A 17,331-nucleotide genomic window follows, 5' to 3' on the forward strand; every position below is an offset into this window, starting at 1 on the left:
TCTCCTTTGCCAACTACCCAGCATTCCCAGAGGTCTGATATATATACTGAGAACTGGTGGTGCCCTCTAGTGTTTGAATTACACAGAGATGTAGTAATTAACCCTTCATGAGCTTGCCTACATACATATCATTAAAACCCTCTCCTGCTCCTTGTATTAAAATAATCCACTGCGATGCGGACCCGCTGGCTGGGACAGCATTTGTTGCCGATCCCGAAATATCCTTGACCATTTCAGAGTAAACCACATTCTCCCATTGGGGGTTCTGGAGTCATCTGTAGGCCAAACCGGGGTAAGGACAGCAGATTTCCCTCCTGAAAGGGACATTAGAGAACGAGATTGGGATTCCCCCCCAACATCACACTGGGTGTACAGATTATCACCACTTAGCTATTGTCTCCCCAATTAGATTGCCGCTGCCTGCAGATAAACTTACCTGCTCCAGCAGCAAAGTCCTCTTCATTTTCATCAACATAATATTCAAGTTTGTTAATTGAAGCACTGGAGTTTGTAGCCTCTGGAAGGGAAGGTCACACACAATATTAAGCTCAGGTTTAGAGCACTGTGCATAGTTCCTGTCTTATCTTCAAAAGTGGATTCAGGCACTGGAGAAGGTGCAGGAAAGATTTACGAGGCTGTTGAAAATATGGAACTCGCTCCCATGGGGAGTATGGAGAATGAAGAACTCATTCCCACAGGGAGTGGGAAGAATGAAGAACTCATTCCCACAGGGAGTGGGAAGAATGAAGAACTCATTCCCACAGGGAGTGGGAAGAATGAAGAACTCATTCCCACAGGGAGTGGGGAGAATGTGGGGCGAAATTCTCCCCCAACGGCGGGATGTCCGCCGACTGGCGCCAAAGCCGGCGCCAATCAGACGGGCATCGCGCCGGCCCAAAGGTGCGGAAGGCTCCGCATCTTTGGCGGCCTAGCCCCAACATTGAGGGGCTAGGCCGACGCCGGAGGGATTTCCGCCCCGCCAGCTGGCGGAAATGGCGTTTGTTTCCCCGCCAGCTGGCGCGGAAATGCGGCGCATGCGCGAGAGCGTCAGCGGCCGCTGTCAGTTTCCCAGCACATGCGCGGGAGCGTCAGCGGCCGCTGTCAGTTTCCCGCGCATGCGCAGTGGGGAGAGTCTCTTCCGCCTCCGCCATGGTGGAGGCCGTAGCGGAGGCGGAAGGGAAAGAGTGCCCCCACGGCACAGGCCCGCCCGCGGATCGGTGGGCCCCGATCGCGGGCCAGGCCACCGTGGGGGCACCCCCCTGGGTCAGATCGCCCCGCGCCCCCCCCAGGACCCCGGAGCCCGCCCACGCCGCCTGGTCCCGCCGGTAAATACAGGTTAGATTTACGTCGGCGGGACAGGCAATTCCTGGGCGGGACTTCGGCCCATCCGGGCCGGAAAATCCAGCGGGGGGTCCCGCCAACCGGCGCGGCCCGATTCCCGCCCCCGCCCAATCTCCGGGAGCGGAGACTTTGGCGGGGGCGTGGGCGGGATTCACGGCGGCCTACGGCCATTCTCCGACCCGGCGGGGGGTCGGAGAATGACGCCCGTGGAACTCATTCCCACACGGAGTGGGGAGAATGTGGGAAGTGCTCCCACAGGGAGTGGGGAGAATTTGCAACTCGCTTGCAGGGGGAGTGGAGAGAATGTGGGACTCACTCCCACATGGTGTGGGGAGAATGTAAGACTTACTACTACAGCGAGTGGGAAGAATGTGGAACTCACTCAAAACGGGAGTGGGAAGAATGTGGGACTCACTCCCGTGGGGAATGGGGAGAATGTGGGACTCATGTGCGGGATTCTCCGAGCCGCCGCGTCGAAATCGTGATCGGCGCGGGGTCGGAGAATGGGTGTTGACGCTGAAATCTAGTCCCCGGAGAATCGCAGCGAATTGCGCGTGTGCGGTCTATGCGGCGCGGGTAGGGGGCCATTGACAGAGGCCCCCGCGGCGATTCTCCAACGAAAACTGGCTGTGTTCCCGACGGTGTGGATCTAACCAGGTTTTGCCTGTCGGGAACGGCCATTGGAGGCTGCGGAATCAGTCCGCGGCCGCCCTGGTGGGGGACGGGGGGATCCTTAACTGAAGGAGGGGGGGGGGGGGGCCTCACGGACTGCCAGGCTAGCGATTGGGGGCCATCGATCCACGGGCATGCGCAATCTCTGGGGCGGCCTATATTTCCGGGGCCGGTCTGCGGTGTGAGTCAGTTCGCCATGTCGCACGGCGAGACGCCGAAGGTCACCGCCGTGCGCGTGAGCGGACTCCCGACCGGACATGCAGGGCCCTGTATCGGCAGCCAGAGCTGCGAGGAATACTCCGGGGATCTGCTAGTCCCGTTCAGGTAGGAGAATCGCTGTGGACTTTCTTCAGGAAAGTCTAGAGTCAAACACCCGCGTTTTGACGCTGGAGTGGGGACAGAGCTCCATTATTGGAGCATCCCGCCCACTATTACAGCGAGTGGGGAGAATGTGGGACTCGCTCCCATGTGGGGTGGGGAGAATTCCGGAACTTGCTCCCAAAGTGAGTGGGGAGAATGTGGGACTTCCTTCCACTGGGAGTGGGGAGAATGTGGAACTCGCTCGCACAGTGAGTGGGGAGAATGTGGGACTTCCTTCCACAGGGAGTGGGGAGAATGTGGAACTTGCTCCCACAGAGAGTGGGGAGAATGCGGGACTCACTCGTACAGGGAGTGGGGAGAATGTGGGACTCGCTCCCACAGAGAGTGGGGAGAATGCGGGACTCACTCCCACAGAGAGTGGGGAGAATGTGGGACTCGCTCCCACAGAGAGTGGGGAGAATGCGGGACTCACTCGTACAGGGAGTGGGGAGAATGCGGGACTCACTCGTACAGGGAGTGGGGAGAATGTGGGACTTACTACTACAGCGAGTGGGATGAATGTCAAACTCACTCCCATGTGGAGTTGGAGAATGTGGGACTCACTCCCATAGGGAGTGGGGAGATGTGGGGCAAAATTCTCCGGAAATGGCGCGATGTCCGTCGACTGGCGCACAAAACGGCGCAAATCCGACGGGCATTGCGCCGCCCCAAAGGTGCGGAATGCTCCGCATCTTTGGGGGCCGAGCCCCAACCTTAAGGGGCTAGGTCGGCGGTTTGACGAATTTCCGCCCCTCCAGCTGGCGGAAAAGGCCTTTGGTGCCCCGTCGGCTGGCGCGGAAATGACATCTCCGGGCGGCGCATGCGCGGGAGCGTCAGCGGCCGCTGACGGCATTCCCGCGCATGCGCAGTGGAGGGAGTCTCTTTTACCTCCGCCATGGTGGAGACCGTGGAGAATGCAGAAGGGAAAGAGTGCCCCCACGGCACAGGCCCGCCCGCGGATCGGTGGGCCCCGATCACGGGCCAGGCCACCGTGGTGGCACCCCCCGGGGCCAGATCGCCCCGCGCACCCCCCAGGACCCCGGAGCCCGCCCGCGCCGCCTTGTCCCGCCGGTAAGGTAGGTGGTTTAATCTACGCCGGCAGGACAGGCAATTTAGCGGCGGGACTTCGGCCCATCCGGGCTGGAGATTCGCGCGGGGGGGCCCGCCAACCGGCGCGGCGCGATTCCTGCCACCGCCGAATCTCTGGTGCCAGAGACATCGGCAACCGGCGGGGGCTGTATTCACGCTAGCCCCCGGCAATTCTCCGACCCGGCGGGGGGTCGGAGACTCTCACCCAGGGTGTGGGGAGAATGTGGGACGCACTCCCATAGGGGGCGTCATTCTCCGACCCCCCGCTGGGTCGGAGAATCGCCGGGGGCTGCCGTGAATCCCGCCCCCGCCGGTTGCCGAAGTCTCCGGCACCGGATATTCGGCGGGGGCGGGAATCGGGCCGCGCCGGTTGGCAGGCCCCCCCCGCTCGATTCTCCGGCCCGGATGGGCCGAAGTCCCGCCGATAAATTGCCTGTCCCGCCGACGTAAATTAAAGTACCTATTTACCGGCGGGACAAGGCGGCGTGGGCGGGCTCCGGGGTCCTGGGGGGAGCGCGGGGCGATCTGACCCCGGGGGTGCCCCCACGGTGGCCTGGCCCGCGATCGGGGCCCACCGATCCGCGGGCGGGCCTGTGCCGTGGGGGCACTCTTTCCCTTCCGCCTCCGCCAGGGTCTCCACCATGGCGGAGCGGAAGAGACTCCCTCCACTGCGCATGCGCGGGAAACGTTCAGCGGCCGCTGATGCTCCCGCGCATGCGCTGCCCCGACATGTCATTTCCGCGCCAGCTGGCGGTGCAACAAAGGCCGTTTCCGCCAGCTGGCGGGGCGGAAATTCCTCCGGCGCCGGCCTAGCCCCTCAATGTTTGGGCTCGGCCCCCAAAGATGCGGAGCATTCCGCACCTTTGGGCCGGCGCGATGCCCGTCTGATTGGCGCCGTTTTGGGCGCCAGTCGGCGGACATCGCGCCGTTTCGGGAGAATTTCGCCCCAGGTGCTTGTTTCTACCGGGAGTGGGGAGCATGTGGGATTCACTCCCACAGGGAATGGGGAGAATGTGTGACTTGCTCCCGCAGGGAATGGGGAGAATGTGGAACTCGCTCCCACAGGGAGTGCGGAGAATGTGGGATTCGCTCCTACAGGAAGTGGCCGAGATGAATAGTGTTGGCATATTTCAGGGCTAAGTTGGATAAACACATGAGGGAGAGAGGAATAAAAGGACATAGTGATGGGGGGGAGATGAAGAGGAGGGTGGGATGCGACCCATGTTGTGCAGGAAGGCGGGCAAAGAGCAGATGGGCCTCTTTCTGTTCAGTGAATGTTTTGCTGTTCTTCGTTACTGGCCTCGGTGCCATGTGGATTCGTCCCACTTGGGTCTCTATCAACAGTACAGTTGCTTCGATGTCTGCCTGGCTGATCGCGTTCGAGGTCACATACCTGACACGTGGGAGATCTTCGACAGCCTCTTCACCCGTCCATAGTCAATGTCTTCATAAATCCCATACTCCCCCGGAGCCAGATTCCTGGTGCCTTTCCCACCTGCGGGGAACCAAATGATGCGCTTCAGACACAAGCAAGTAAGGACACAAACTGCGCACAAGCAAAATCCCTATATTGGTCCGTGAAGAAAGCATTTGTTGACGTTGCTGGGGAGGGTCCCACAAATGGGACCAGTTTCTAATGCCCGCAGGTGCGGTAGTCACTGGGTGAATTGGATCATGTCACCCACATGTGAGGTTGGGAGCCAGGAAATTTGGAACATACTTCCCCCTTCAAATTATTAATGGCTGGGATGGGTGTGGGCAGCACAGGGAGGCAATCAGTACCCTGATTGAGCGGGACAAATAAATCCTGTTTCATGGTCAATGCTTGCCCTGACATGGCCTGAGCTCTCGCACTGTCTCTTCTTACTCTGTATAAGCATTCAGCTGCTGATAAATTCAAATGTGATATTTAACCTGATTCAATTTCTTTGATGGATCAACCGATGGAAAGTTTCAAAACTGAGTTGTTAGTCTTTGGTCGGCGGGGGGGGGCGGCGGGTTTCGAGGGTTGTGGGTAACAGGTTGCCGTGACGTGGGTCAGCCTCAAGAAATCTCACTCAAGGGACTCAATGGGCTCCAGCTGACCCCGTGCAACAGAGCCGAGAAGCTGAATAGCCTCCTCTTGGTCCCTATGGGTTAAATAGGGCCACCCAACCCTCACCTCATGGCTTGGCGTTCAGCTGATGGCACGCACCTGACATTGGCTCATCCCTTTTGTAGATCTGATAGGCCAGAGCAATCGACACAAGGATGATTAAAACGGCTAGAATGATGCTGGCCACAACTGGAATTAAATCATCTCGAAACGGATTGTATCCTGAACCAGAGGAATAAGAAAATGGGTTACCTCAGCATTCACGGCACAGTCAGTTCCCAAGCTGCTCCCAGCCAAGAGGGATATTTGTTTGAAGTGAGGTCAATGTTGTAATGTGGGAACCTCAGCAGCCAATGTACACACAGCAGGATCCCTCACTCGGCAATGTGATAGAGACACCAGATAAATAATGGCCTCAGGACACTGGAAGTGGGGGGGAGTGGAATCTCTCCCCCCATTCCACCCCCCGACTCTACTTCAGGCCACACGTTGGCACAGTACTGACCCTCCGACAATGTAGCACTCCCTCACGACTGACCCTCTGACAAGCAGCACTCCCTCAGTACTGACCCTCTGACAGTGCAGCACTCCCTCAGTACTGACCCTCTGACAGTACAGTACTCCCTCAGTACTGACCCTGTGACAGTGCAGCACTCCCTCAGTACTCACCCTCTGACAGTGCAGCACTCCCTCAGTACTGACCCTCTGACAGTACAGTACTCCCTCAGTACTGACCCTGTGACAGTGCAGCACTCCCTCAGTAGTGACTCTTTGACAGTGCAGCGCTCCCTCAGTACTGACCCTGTGACAGCGCAGCACTACCTCAGTACTGACCCTTCTTCAAAGCAGCACTCCCCCTGCACTGACCCTCTGACAGTCCAACGCTCCCTCAGTACTGATTCTCTGACAGTACAGTGGTCCCTCAGTACTGACCCTCTGACAGTACAGTGCTCCCTCAATACTGACCCTCTGATCGTGCAGCACTCCCTCAGTAGTGATCCTCCGATAGTGCAGCATTTCCTCAGTGCTGTCCTCCGACAGTGCAGCACTCCCTCAGTACCGACCTCCGACAGTGCAGCGCTCCCTCAGTATTGACCTCTGACAGTGCAGCACTCTCTCAGTACTGACCTCCGACAGTGCAGCGCTCCCTCAGTACTGACCCTCTGACAGTGCAGCACTGTCTATATCTGACCCTCCAAGAGCGAGAGGAATAGATAGATAGAGGGAGCGAGTAAGAGGAAGAGAAAGAAAGAGTGTGCTTGAGCTGCTGAGGGAAGGAGAGAGATATATTACTTGTGAAGGCAAGCCTGTATGGAGGCTGAAAGTGTATTTGCAATTGTTGTAATATTTTCATCAATGAAATATTCTTCAATGTCGAGAAGTAACTTCACCCACCTGATTCTTTAGTGACGGGACGATCTGAAAGAAAAGCAAAATAATCAAAGCCAGGTTAAATATCAAATTCAAACTTATTAGTTACTGAAAAATTATACCGAGCAGGGAATTGCTGTGAAACAGTTTAGGTTAGATCCAACAAGTATTTACATGGACAGCTGGTGACGACATGGAATTAATTTCTCAGTTAAGCCTCCACTGCCGTGGTGGCAATGCCTCCATCTCATGGCCTGGAGCGGGTCTCGAGACCCTAATGCGAGTGACATCAGCGCCACCCGAGTGGAATTTGGTGGTGAGACAGGATGCCACCTGATCTGACCTCAGTGCCACTGTCACGGCCTCTCCCGTCTTCGCACAGAACGGAGCGCGACGATCGATGGGCATGACTGGGTGGAGGGGCAGCCAGGACTCGAACGGATGGATCGCGAGCCAAGCCCACAGAGCAAGAGGAAGAGACCATTCAGCCCCCTCACGCCAGCCCCTGCAATCAAATTCACAGCTCGCAAATTACCCAGAAGCATGGTGCCATCTGATTTGTCGGCATAAGCCGACAGAGGGTGGGGTGAGGCCTCACAAATTTGATTGAATTTTTTGAGGAGGTGACCGGATGTATAGATGAGCATAGTGCAGTTGATGTGATTGATCTGGATTTCAGCAAAGCCTTTGAGAAGGTTCCACATGGGAGGCTGATAAAGAAGATAAAAGCACATGGAAAGTTGGATTCAAAACTGGCTTAGTGGTAGGAGACAGAGGGTGGTGGTAGAAGGCTGTTTGTATGACTGGAGGCCAGTATCCTGTGTTATACCACAGGGATCAATGCTGGGGTCCCATTGTTTCTGATATATATATATAAACGATATAGAAGAAAATATGGGGGGAGATGATAAGTAAGTTTGCAGCTGACATGAAGATTGATAGTGAAGAAGGAGGATGTAGATGGAATTGGTCAAATAGGGACATGGAATTTAACCCTGAGTATGAGGTGATGCACCTTTGAAGGCACAACGTGACAAGGGGGTACTCAATGAATGGCCAGATGCAAGGAAGCTTGGAGGAACAGAGGGTGTTTGTCCACAGATCACTAAATGCGGCAGGACAGGTTATTAGAGTAGTTAAGGAGGCATATGGGACATTTGCCTTTATCAGTCGCGGCATAGATTATAAGAGCTGGGAGGTTATGGTGGGGCTGCACAGAACTGTGGTTCGGCCACAGCTGGGGTACTGTGGAAGTTCTGGTCACTTTGCTATTGGAAGGAAGTGATTGCACTGGAGAGGTGATACACCATAACGTTCCCCAGGCTGGAGAGTTTCAGGTGTGAAGAGAGGCTGGTTAGGTTGGCGTTGTTTTCCTTGGAGTAGAGAAGGCATGGGTTGTATAAGATTATGAGGGGCATGGACAGGGTGGATAGGAAGCAGCTGCTCCCCTTATTTGAAGGGTCAGTCATGAAAGGGCATAATTTTATGGTGAAGGACAGGGGGCTTAGAGGGGATTTGAGGACACATTTTTCGCCCAGAGGGTGGTGGGAGCCTGGAATGCACTGCCTGGGAGGGTGGTAGAGACGGGGAGCCTCACAATCTTTAAAAAGTACTTGGATGAGTACTTGAAATGTTGTACCATTCAAGGCTATGGGTCGAGTGTTTGGTAGTGGGATTAGTGTATATTAGGGTCAGTTTTTTTTTCATCTGTGCAGACACGTTGGGCCGAATCATGTGCTGCATGATTCTCTGATTCCTTATTGGAGATGGCGCTCGGTGGGACCTGTGTGTCCTCATGCATGAACCACAGAAAGTTAACGCGGTGGGATGGAGACTGGGTGGTAAAGGCCCTGAGCAACCCAGACACGCGTTCAAATACCAAGATGGAATTTCAATGAATAAAAGCTGGAATTTTAAAGCGAGTCTCGGTAACGATGACAGTGAATCTCAGAATTCTTAGAGTTCCTACAATACAGAAGGAGACCATTCGGCCCATTGAGTCTGCATTGACCCTCTGAAAGAGCACCCTACCCAGGACCCCCCCCCCACTACACTTCTTTGGACTGGGGAGGAAACTGGAGCACCCGGAGGAAACACACACAGACACCGGGTGAACGTGCAAACTCCCCAAACATCAATTGGCATTACAAACCCATCTGGTTCACTAATGTCTCCTTGAGGAAAGGAAATCTGCCCGTCCTTGCCTGGTCTGGCCTACATGTGACTCCAGAGCTTCACACACGGCGATGCGGTTGACCCGTAACCGCCCCTCTGAAATGGCCGAGTGAGACACTCTGTTCCAGGGCGATTAGGAGGATAAATGCTGGGCCCAGCCATGAAAGAAAAAAATCATTCAGGTGCAGCCGGCAATGTGGTTAGCTGCCGGGAGTACGAGAGGGGAGCGAGCCTTGTTGCAATGCTGCAGTTCTTCATTGAGACCACCCCTGAAGTGCCATGTCCAATTTTGGTCTCCTTGCCAGAGAAAGAGGTCCACTTTCCACAAGGGGCAGTGTAACCAAAGTTCACCGGGCTGATTCCTGGGATGGTGGCGGAGGGATGGAGGGGGCTAGACCACAGGATTGTTCCGGTGCAGAAGGAGGTCGTTAGGCCCATTGTGTCAGCACGGTAGCACAGTGGTTAGCACTGTAGCTTCACAGCGCCAGGGTCCCATGTTCGATTCCCCACTGGGTGACTGTCTGTGCGGAGTCTGCACGTTCTCCCCGTGTCTGCGTGGTTTTCCTCTGGGTGCTCCGGTTTCCTCCCACAGTCCAAAGACGTGCAGGTTAGGTGGATTGGCCATGATAAATTGCCCTCAGTGACCAAGGGGGTTAGGAGGGGTTATTGGGTTACGGGGATAGGGTGGAAGTGAGGGCTTAAGTGGGTCGGTGCAGGCCCGATGGGCCGAGTGGCCTCCTTCTGCACTGTATGTTCTATGTGTCTGCGCCAGCTCCCCAAACGAGCCTCCTGACTTTGTGACATTCCCCTGCCTTTCCCCCAGACCCCTGCACATTGTTTCTATTCAAACAATCATCTCAGATGTCTCGATTGAAGCTGCCTCCACCACACTCCCAGGCAGGACGTACCAGACGCCAACCACTCACCGTGTGAAAAAGTTTATTCTCACGTCACATTTGCTTGTTTTGAGAATCACTTTAAATCTGCCCCTCTCTCGGTCTCGATCCCTTTGCGAGGGGGAACGGTGGTCAACACTGCCGCTTCACAGCGCCAGGAGCTCGTGTTCGATACCGGCCTCGAGTCACTGTCTGTGTGAAGTTTGCACATTATCCCCGTGACACATGGGCTTCCTCCAGGTGCTCCGGTTTCCTCCCAAAGTCCAAAGATGTGCAGTGTAGGTGGGTTGGCCATGCTTAACTGCCCTTTATGTCAAACGATTTGCAGGTTAGGTGGGTTACGGGGATAGGGCACGGGAGTGGGCCTGGGTCGAATGTCCTTTCAGATGGTCAATGCAGACTTGATGGACCAAATCGCCTCCACCTGCATTGCAGGGATTCTATGAATTCTACAAACAGTTTCTCCTTATCTACTCCTGTCCAGACCCCCTCATCAATGTGAACATCTCTCTCAAATCAACTCTCAGCCTTCTTCTCTCCAACAGTCCCACATGGTGATAATTGGGAAACGTTGGTGCACAAAGGGACCTGGGTATCCAGTACAAAAGACATCTTGACAAACACATGGATAGGATGGGTATAGAGGGATACGGCACAAGGAAATGCTGAGGGTTCTGGCAAAGGATGGTATCATGACTGGTACAGGCTTGGAGGGCCGAAGAGCCTGTTCCTGTGCTGTATTGTTCTTTGTTCTTTGTACACCAGTCATTGAAAGCAAGTCTGCAGATACAGCAAGCAGTTAGGAAGGTAAAAGATATGTTGGTCTTCATTGTAAGAGGACCTGAGGACAGGAGCAAGGATGTCTTGCTGCAGCTGTACAGGACCTTGGTGAGACCACACGTGGAGTATCGTGTGCAGTTTTGGTCTCCTTATCTGAGAAAGGATATATTTGCCACAGGGGGAGAGCAGTGAAGGGTCACCAGACTGATTCCTGGGATGGCAGGATTGTCGTACGAGGAGAGATTGGGCCTCTATCCACTGGAGTTGAGAAGAATGAGAGGGGATCTCAGTGAAACATCTCAAAATCTCAGGCAGCCTGACAGGCTTGGTGCGGAGAGGCTGTCCACCCTTTGGGGCTGGGGGTTCGGGGAGGGGGGAGCACAGTCCCAGTCCCAGGATGAGAGGTCGGATATTTTGAACCAAGTTGCGGAGAAATAACTTCACTCAGAGAAGTCATGTTTGACGAACTTGCCTGCTGCCTCATGTCGCCGAGGACCTGAGTTTGATCCTGGCCCCGGGTCACTGTCGGTGTGAAGTTTGCATATTCTCCCCGTGTCTCCATGGGTCTCACCCCCACAACCCAAAAAGATGAGCAGGGTAGCTGGATTGGCATGCTAAATTCCCCCTCAATTGGAAAAAAATAGAATTGGGCATTTTAAATCAAAAAAATTAAATGTTTGATGAACTTGTTGGGGTCTTTGGGAAGATATCACTAACACAATTGATGAAGGCCAGGCGATGAATGTAGCATATTTGGACTTTCAGAATGCCTTTGATCCTCCCCCGCAGGAGGTTAAATATCGTCGGAACTCCGGTGGGCAGATGGAGGCCCTTCGGCCCATTGAAGCCTCTGAAAGAGCACCCCACCCATGCCCACTCCACCCGCACGGTCCCCGTAACCCCACCTAATCGTTAGACACTAGAGGCAATTTTAGCATGGCCAATCCCCTTAGCCTGCACATCTTTGGACTGTGGGAGGGAACTGGAGCACTTGGAGGAAACCCACGGCCACATGGGGAGAACGTGCAAACTCCACACAGACAGTCATCCAAGATTGGAATCAAACCCGGGTCCCTGGAACTGTGAGTTGGCTGTGCTAACCATGCCACCATGCCACCCACGGAGTCGCAAAATTAAACCACATGGGATAGGAGGCAACATTTTGGCATAGAGTGAGGAACATAGAGTGAGGCAGAAAACGGCGAGTAGGGATAAACGGGTCATTTACTCATCGGCATGGCGTGGCTAGTGAGGTAATGCAATGCTTGGGCCCCAGCTGATCAAAGTATACATATATGGATGTGGGAACCAAATGTAATATTTCCATGTTCTGGGATGATTCAAAGCTAGGTTATGTGGAAGGGGTAAAGCGGCTTCAGAAGGGTTTAGACAGGCTTAGTAAGCGGGCAAGAACATGGCTGATGGAATATAATGTGGAAAAATGTGAGATTATCCATTTTGGTGGAAGGAACAGATGTGTAGAGTATTTCCCAAATAGTAAGAAATTAGAAAGTGTGGATGTACAGAGGGAACTGGGTGTCCTTGCCTATAAGTCTGTCAGCGTCCTTCCTGTTAATTCCCTTATTTCCCCTTTCTTTTATTTTGCTGTTATTATTTTGATCCATGGATGATTAATGGACATGTGTCTTTAAAGCAAGCTAGATTAATGGACATGTTTCTTTAAAGCAAGCTAGATTAATGGACATGTTTCTTTAAATCAAGCAGGAGTAATGGATATATTTCTTTAAGGCAAGCGAGATTAATGGACATGTTTCGTTAAATCAAGCAGGAGTAATGGGCATGTTTCTTTAAGGCAAGCAGCTGAATTCAGAAGTTACAGGAACGATGTCTGCTGGGCTGAGCTGCTTTGCAAACGTGACGGCACCAGACAGAGCGATGGGGTGGATCTTGGATTGATTGACTGGCTGGTGGCCAATGAATTGGCCCTAAAAGCTGTACTCTGCCCGGTAATGGGTGGTGATTGGATCCTATCCCAGTGGATTGCCTTTCAGAGTCCCAAGGAGTTTCAGTTTTGATTCTGGCAGCACAGAGGCAAGAACCGGGGGCGAGATTCTCCGATCTCTCGCCGGGTCGGAGAATCGCCGGAAGCTGGCGTGAATCCCGTCCCCGCCGGTTGCCGAATTCTCCGGCACCGGATATTTGGCGGGGGCGGGAATTGCGCCGCACCGGTTGGCGGGCCCCCCCCCCCCCCCCCCCCCCGCGATTCTCTGGCCTGGATGGGCCGAAGTCCCGCTGCTAAAATGCCTGTCCCGCCGGCGTAGATTAAACCACCTACCTTACCGGCGGGACAAGGCGGCGCGGGCGGGCTCCGGGGTCCTGGGGGGCCGCGGGGCAATCTGGCCCCGGGGGGTGCCCCCACGGTGGCCTGGCTCGCGATCGGGGCCCACCGATCCACGGGCAGGCCTATGCCGTGGGGGCACTCTTTTCCTTCCGCCTTCGCCACGGTGTCCACCATGGCGGAGGCGGAAGAGACTCCCTCCACTGAGAATGCGCGGGAATGCCGTCAGCGGCCACTAACGCTCCCGTGCATGCGCCGCCCGGAGATGTCATTTCCACGCCAGCTGGCGGGGCACCAAAGGCCTTTTCCGCCAGCTGGCGGGGCGGAAATTAGTCCGGCGCGGGCCTAGCCCCTTAAGGTTGGGGCTCGGCCCCCCAAGATGCGGAGCATTCCGCACCTTTGGGGCGGCGCGATGCCCGACTGATTTGTGCCGTTTTGGGTGCCAGTCGGCGGACATCGCGCCGATACCGGAGAATTTCGCCCCGGCTATCTCTCTCTCTCTCTCCAGAAAGACTGCTGTGAGCCCAGGGTGTTGTAACAAGTCACTGGACAGAAGCGTGCAGGTGCAGCGAGCTATTAGGACGGCTAATGGAATATTAGCGTTTCTCACAAGAGGCTTCGGGTACAGGAGTAGCGAGGTCTTGCTTCAATTGTAGAGGAGCTCGGTTAGACCGCACCTGGAGTACTAGGTGCAGACTTGGCCCTCTTACCTCAGAGACAATATTATTGCCATCGAGAGAGTGCAAGGCAAGTTCACCAGACTCGTTCCGGGGTTGGTTGTACTGTCTTACAAACAGAGATTGGGGAAACTGGGCCTGTATTCTCGAGAGATGAGGTGAGTTCAAGGTGAGCTTGTTGAAACTGACACAATAATTAAAGGGAACAGACGGGGGTCGATGCTGGTAAGGTGTTGCCCTTGGTTGGGGAGTCCAGAACCAGAGGACACAATTTAAAAAGAAGGGACGATCGATATTTGCGGAATTTTCTTCACACAGAGAGTTGTGAATCGTGGGAATTGTGGAACTCAGAGGCCTGTGGAAGTTCAGTGACTGAGTGTTGTAAAGCAGAGGGCTGGATTCTCCAGTCGCCGACGCCGAAATCGGGTTCGGTGATCAGCCAGAGAATGACAGTTCCTGAGCAAATTGGAGGCAGCGCCGCTTTCATGCTGCTCCGCCCCCTCCAAAGCGGCATACTCTCTGAGTACGCCACGTATCGACGGCCTCAGGACATTGCCTGAGGCCCACACCCCGATACTCCACCCCCGACCGGCCGAGTTACCGATGGCGTCGGTCGTGTGTGGTCTCACCTGTTGGGAACTCGGTGTGGCAGCTGCAGACTCAGTCAGCCAGGGGAGGGCCGATCCGCAGGCAGGGGGGACTTTATTAGGGGCTGGGGGCACTGTGGGGGGGCGGGGGGGTGGTCTGGGGCGCGCGAGCCGGCCAAAGGGGGACCACTATTTCACGGGCCATGCCGGCGAGCAGCCGCGCCATGTAGCAGGGCGTGGCCACTGTAGGCCGCCGCCGTGCACATGCGCGGCCATGGACCGGCAATTCTCCAGGCCATATCGGCTGCTAGAGCTCGGTGCTCTACCCTGCCGGCATGCTAGCCCCCAGCAAAACGGGGAAACGGTGGCCGTTTTATGCCATTTTTGTCTGGGGTAAAACGCCACCGTTCCCACGCCGCCGTGGGGACATAGTCCCAGAATCGGAGAATCCAGGCCAGAGTTTGAGAGATTTCTAATTGAGAATAATGTAACGGGTTAAGGTGGGGTGTAAAAGGTCTTGACGTTGTCCAATCAGCCACGATCGGACTGAATGGAGGAGCAGGTTGGACGGGCTGAATGGTCTACTCCTCTTCCTATGTTCCTGCATCTGATGATTCTAGGGGTGAATTCAAGAAACTGAACCGTGCAGAATTCAAGGAAGGTAAAGGTTTATCGAAAGGCTCCCACACTTCTCCACCCAACTTGACTGACTCGTTAGCTCAGGGGAACGCGTCAGATATTGGGAGAAAATCGAATGCTAACAGGGGCGAGAATGAAAGGAGAGGGAGCCCATTTCCAATACCGCGTACATTCGCAATGCACGTGTACGTCCTCCTTGTGGTGGCAGTCGTGTTCCGCCCAGTAAGAGGAGCGACATCCCCACAGCACTGGCTCCTCCCCGCGACACCGCACTTGGTCCAGCCATATCGAAGCATCGGAATTGCCCTTGGTGTGGTTCCCCTCCTCGCCTGAGTAACTTAAGGCTTTGCCGCACTTCAACTGGCGACAGACAACGTTGGCGTTCAATAGACTCCATTCATCATCGCACACAGTCCCCCACGTATCGTTGTACAAAATCTCCAATAGACCACGACAGCGATCAGGACCACCATCTAAACGAAGGTCTTTCGGGTCTAAAAGGGGATGAAACACAGGTTTAGATACAGCGTATAGCTCCCTCTACATTGTCCCCATCAAACACTCCCAGGACAGGTACAGCACGGGGTTAGATACAGAGTAAAGCTCCCTCCACATTGTCCCCATCAAACTCTCCCAGGACAGGTACAGCACGGGGTTAGATACAGAGTAAAGCTCCCTCCACATTGTCCCCATCAAACTCTCCCAGGACAGGTACAGCACGGGGTTAGATACAGAGTAAAGCTCCCTCCACATTGTCCCCATCAAACTCTCCCAGGACAGGTACAGCACGGGGTTAGATACAGAGTAATGCTCCCTCTACACTGTCCCCATCAAACACTCCCAGGACAGGTACAGCACGGTTAGATACAGAGTACAACTCCGACTACACTGTCCCCAACACTCCAGGACAGGTACAGCACGGGGTTAGATACAGAGTAAAGCTCCCTCTGCACTGTCCCCATCAAACACTCCCAGGACAGGTACAGCACGGGGTTAGATACAGAGTAAAGCTCCCTCCACACTGTCCCCATCAAACACTCCCAGGACAGGTACAGCACGGAGTTATATACAGAGTAAAGCTCCCTCTACACTGTCCCCATCAAACACTCCCAGGACAGGTACAGCACGGGGTTAGATACAGAGTAAAGCGACCTCTGGTGGTGGCATGTAGAGGGGAAGTCGCACGTTGGGTGGCTCCCGTTTGAGATGTATTTTTAAGAGGTTTTAAGTCCGGTCCCGGGGATAATTTTTGTCGTATTGAAGAAGGAAAGATAATAAGCTGCTAAAGGGTACGAAGAGGGCTGCGAGGAGCAGCTGGAAAGAAGGGAGGAAACCAGGGTTTGCCGTCGAGTGAGAGGGCCAGCAAAAGTGCTGGCAAGATGGCGGATGCCGGACCGCATGGTGGGAGCGCACTGCTTACAGTGGAAAGGATGACCGAGGTGATGGCGGTGGAGCTGGGGAATCAGTTTGTGAGGCTTTGAGGATGGCGGTGACACTGAAATCGTCCCAGTGAGGGTTGCTGTGGCAATGACATCATCCAAGGTGAGAGAACAAAGGTGAAAAGATGAAGGAAGTGGAGGAGGCCATGTCGCAGCACAGCGACCAGCTCACCTCGATGGGGGATGAGCTGCGGAGGGTGGTGGAGGTCAACAGAGGACTCCGAGCAAAGCTCAAAGATTTGGAGAACCGCTCGAGGTGGCACAATCCGTGAATTGTGAGCTTGCGCGAAGGGGGCAGAGGGCCCGAGGCCAACAGAGTACTTTGCAAAGATGCTGGCGGAGTTGATGGGGGAGGGGGAGGACGCCTCCCAGTATGAACTGGACCAAGCTCATCGGCTGTTAAGGCCGAAACCCAAAGTAAATGAGCCAGCAAGCGCAGTAATTATCTGCTTCCATAAATACCACATGAAGGAGAAGGTGTTAAGCCGGGTGCAGCAGAAGCGGGAGGTGCAGTGGGATGCTGCGAGAGTTTGGATTCACCAGGACTTGACAGTGGAGTTAGCGAAGAGACGAGCGGCGTTCGGCCGAGTGAAGGCGACACGGTACAACAAGGGAGTGCGGTTTGGTCTGGTATACCCGGCGAAGCTGAGGGTGACGTACAACGCCAAAGACTTTTATTTTGAAACGGTGGAGGCGGCTGAGGCATTCATGAAGGCAGAACGCTTGGGACAGAAGTGAGGAGTGGACCTGGAAGAGAAATCGTGGTCTGTGATTGGGGAGCTGGAAAATGTATAAATGTTATAAGCTTCTTTTCATTGACCTGTATTGTAACTTACTTGACTTCACATTGTCATAGAGTTTATGTTTTTGTTTGATTTGATTGACATTCTTTGTTGCGACGGTTATATGTT

The 17,331-nt window shown here is 54.6% G+C and overlaps 1 long non-coding RNA gene across 1 annotated transcript; it reads right to left on the reverse strand.

Annotated features, from left to right (window-relative positions):
* Nucleotides 1–442: 442 nt before the first annotated feature.
* LOC140387195 (uncharacterized) lies at nt 443–5,739 on the reverse strand. The gene is made up of 3 exons (XR_011933777.1): nt 5,657–5,739; nt 4,856–4,957; nt 443–517 (listed from the first exon to the last, which is right to left on the reverse strand). It is a non-coding gene; the product is annotated as an uncharacterized lncRNA (long non-coding RNA).
* Between the last annotated feature and the right edge of the window lie 11,592 nt (nt 5,740–17,331).

Source organism: Scyliorhinus torazame, chromosome 12, assembly GCF_047496885.1.
Source record: "Scyliorhinus torazame isolate Kashiwa2021f chromosome 12, sScyTor2.1, whole genome shotgun sequence".
NCBI classification, from domain to species: domain Eukaryota; kingdom Metazoa; phylum Chordata; class Chondrichthyes; order Carcharhiniformes; family Scyliorhinidae; genus Scyliorhinus; species Scyliorhinus torazame.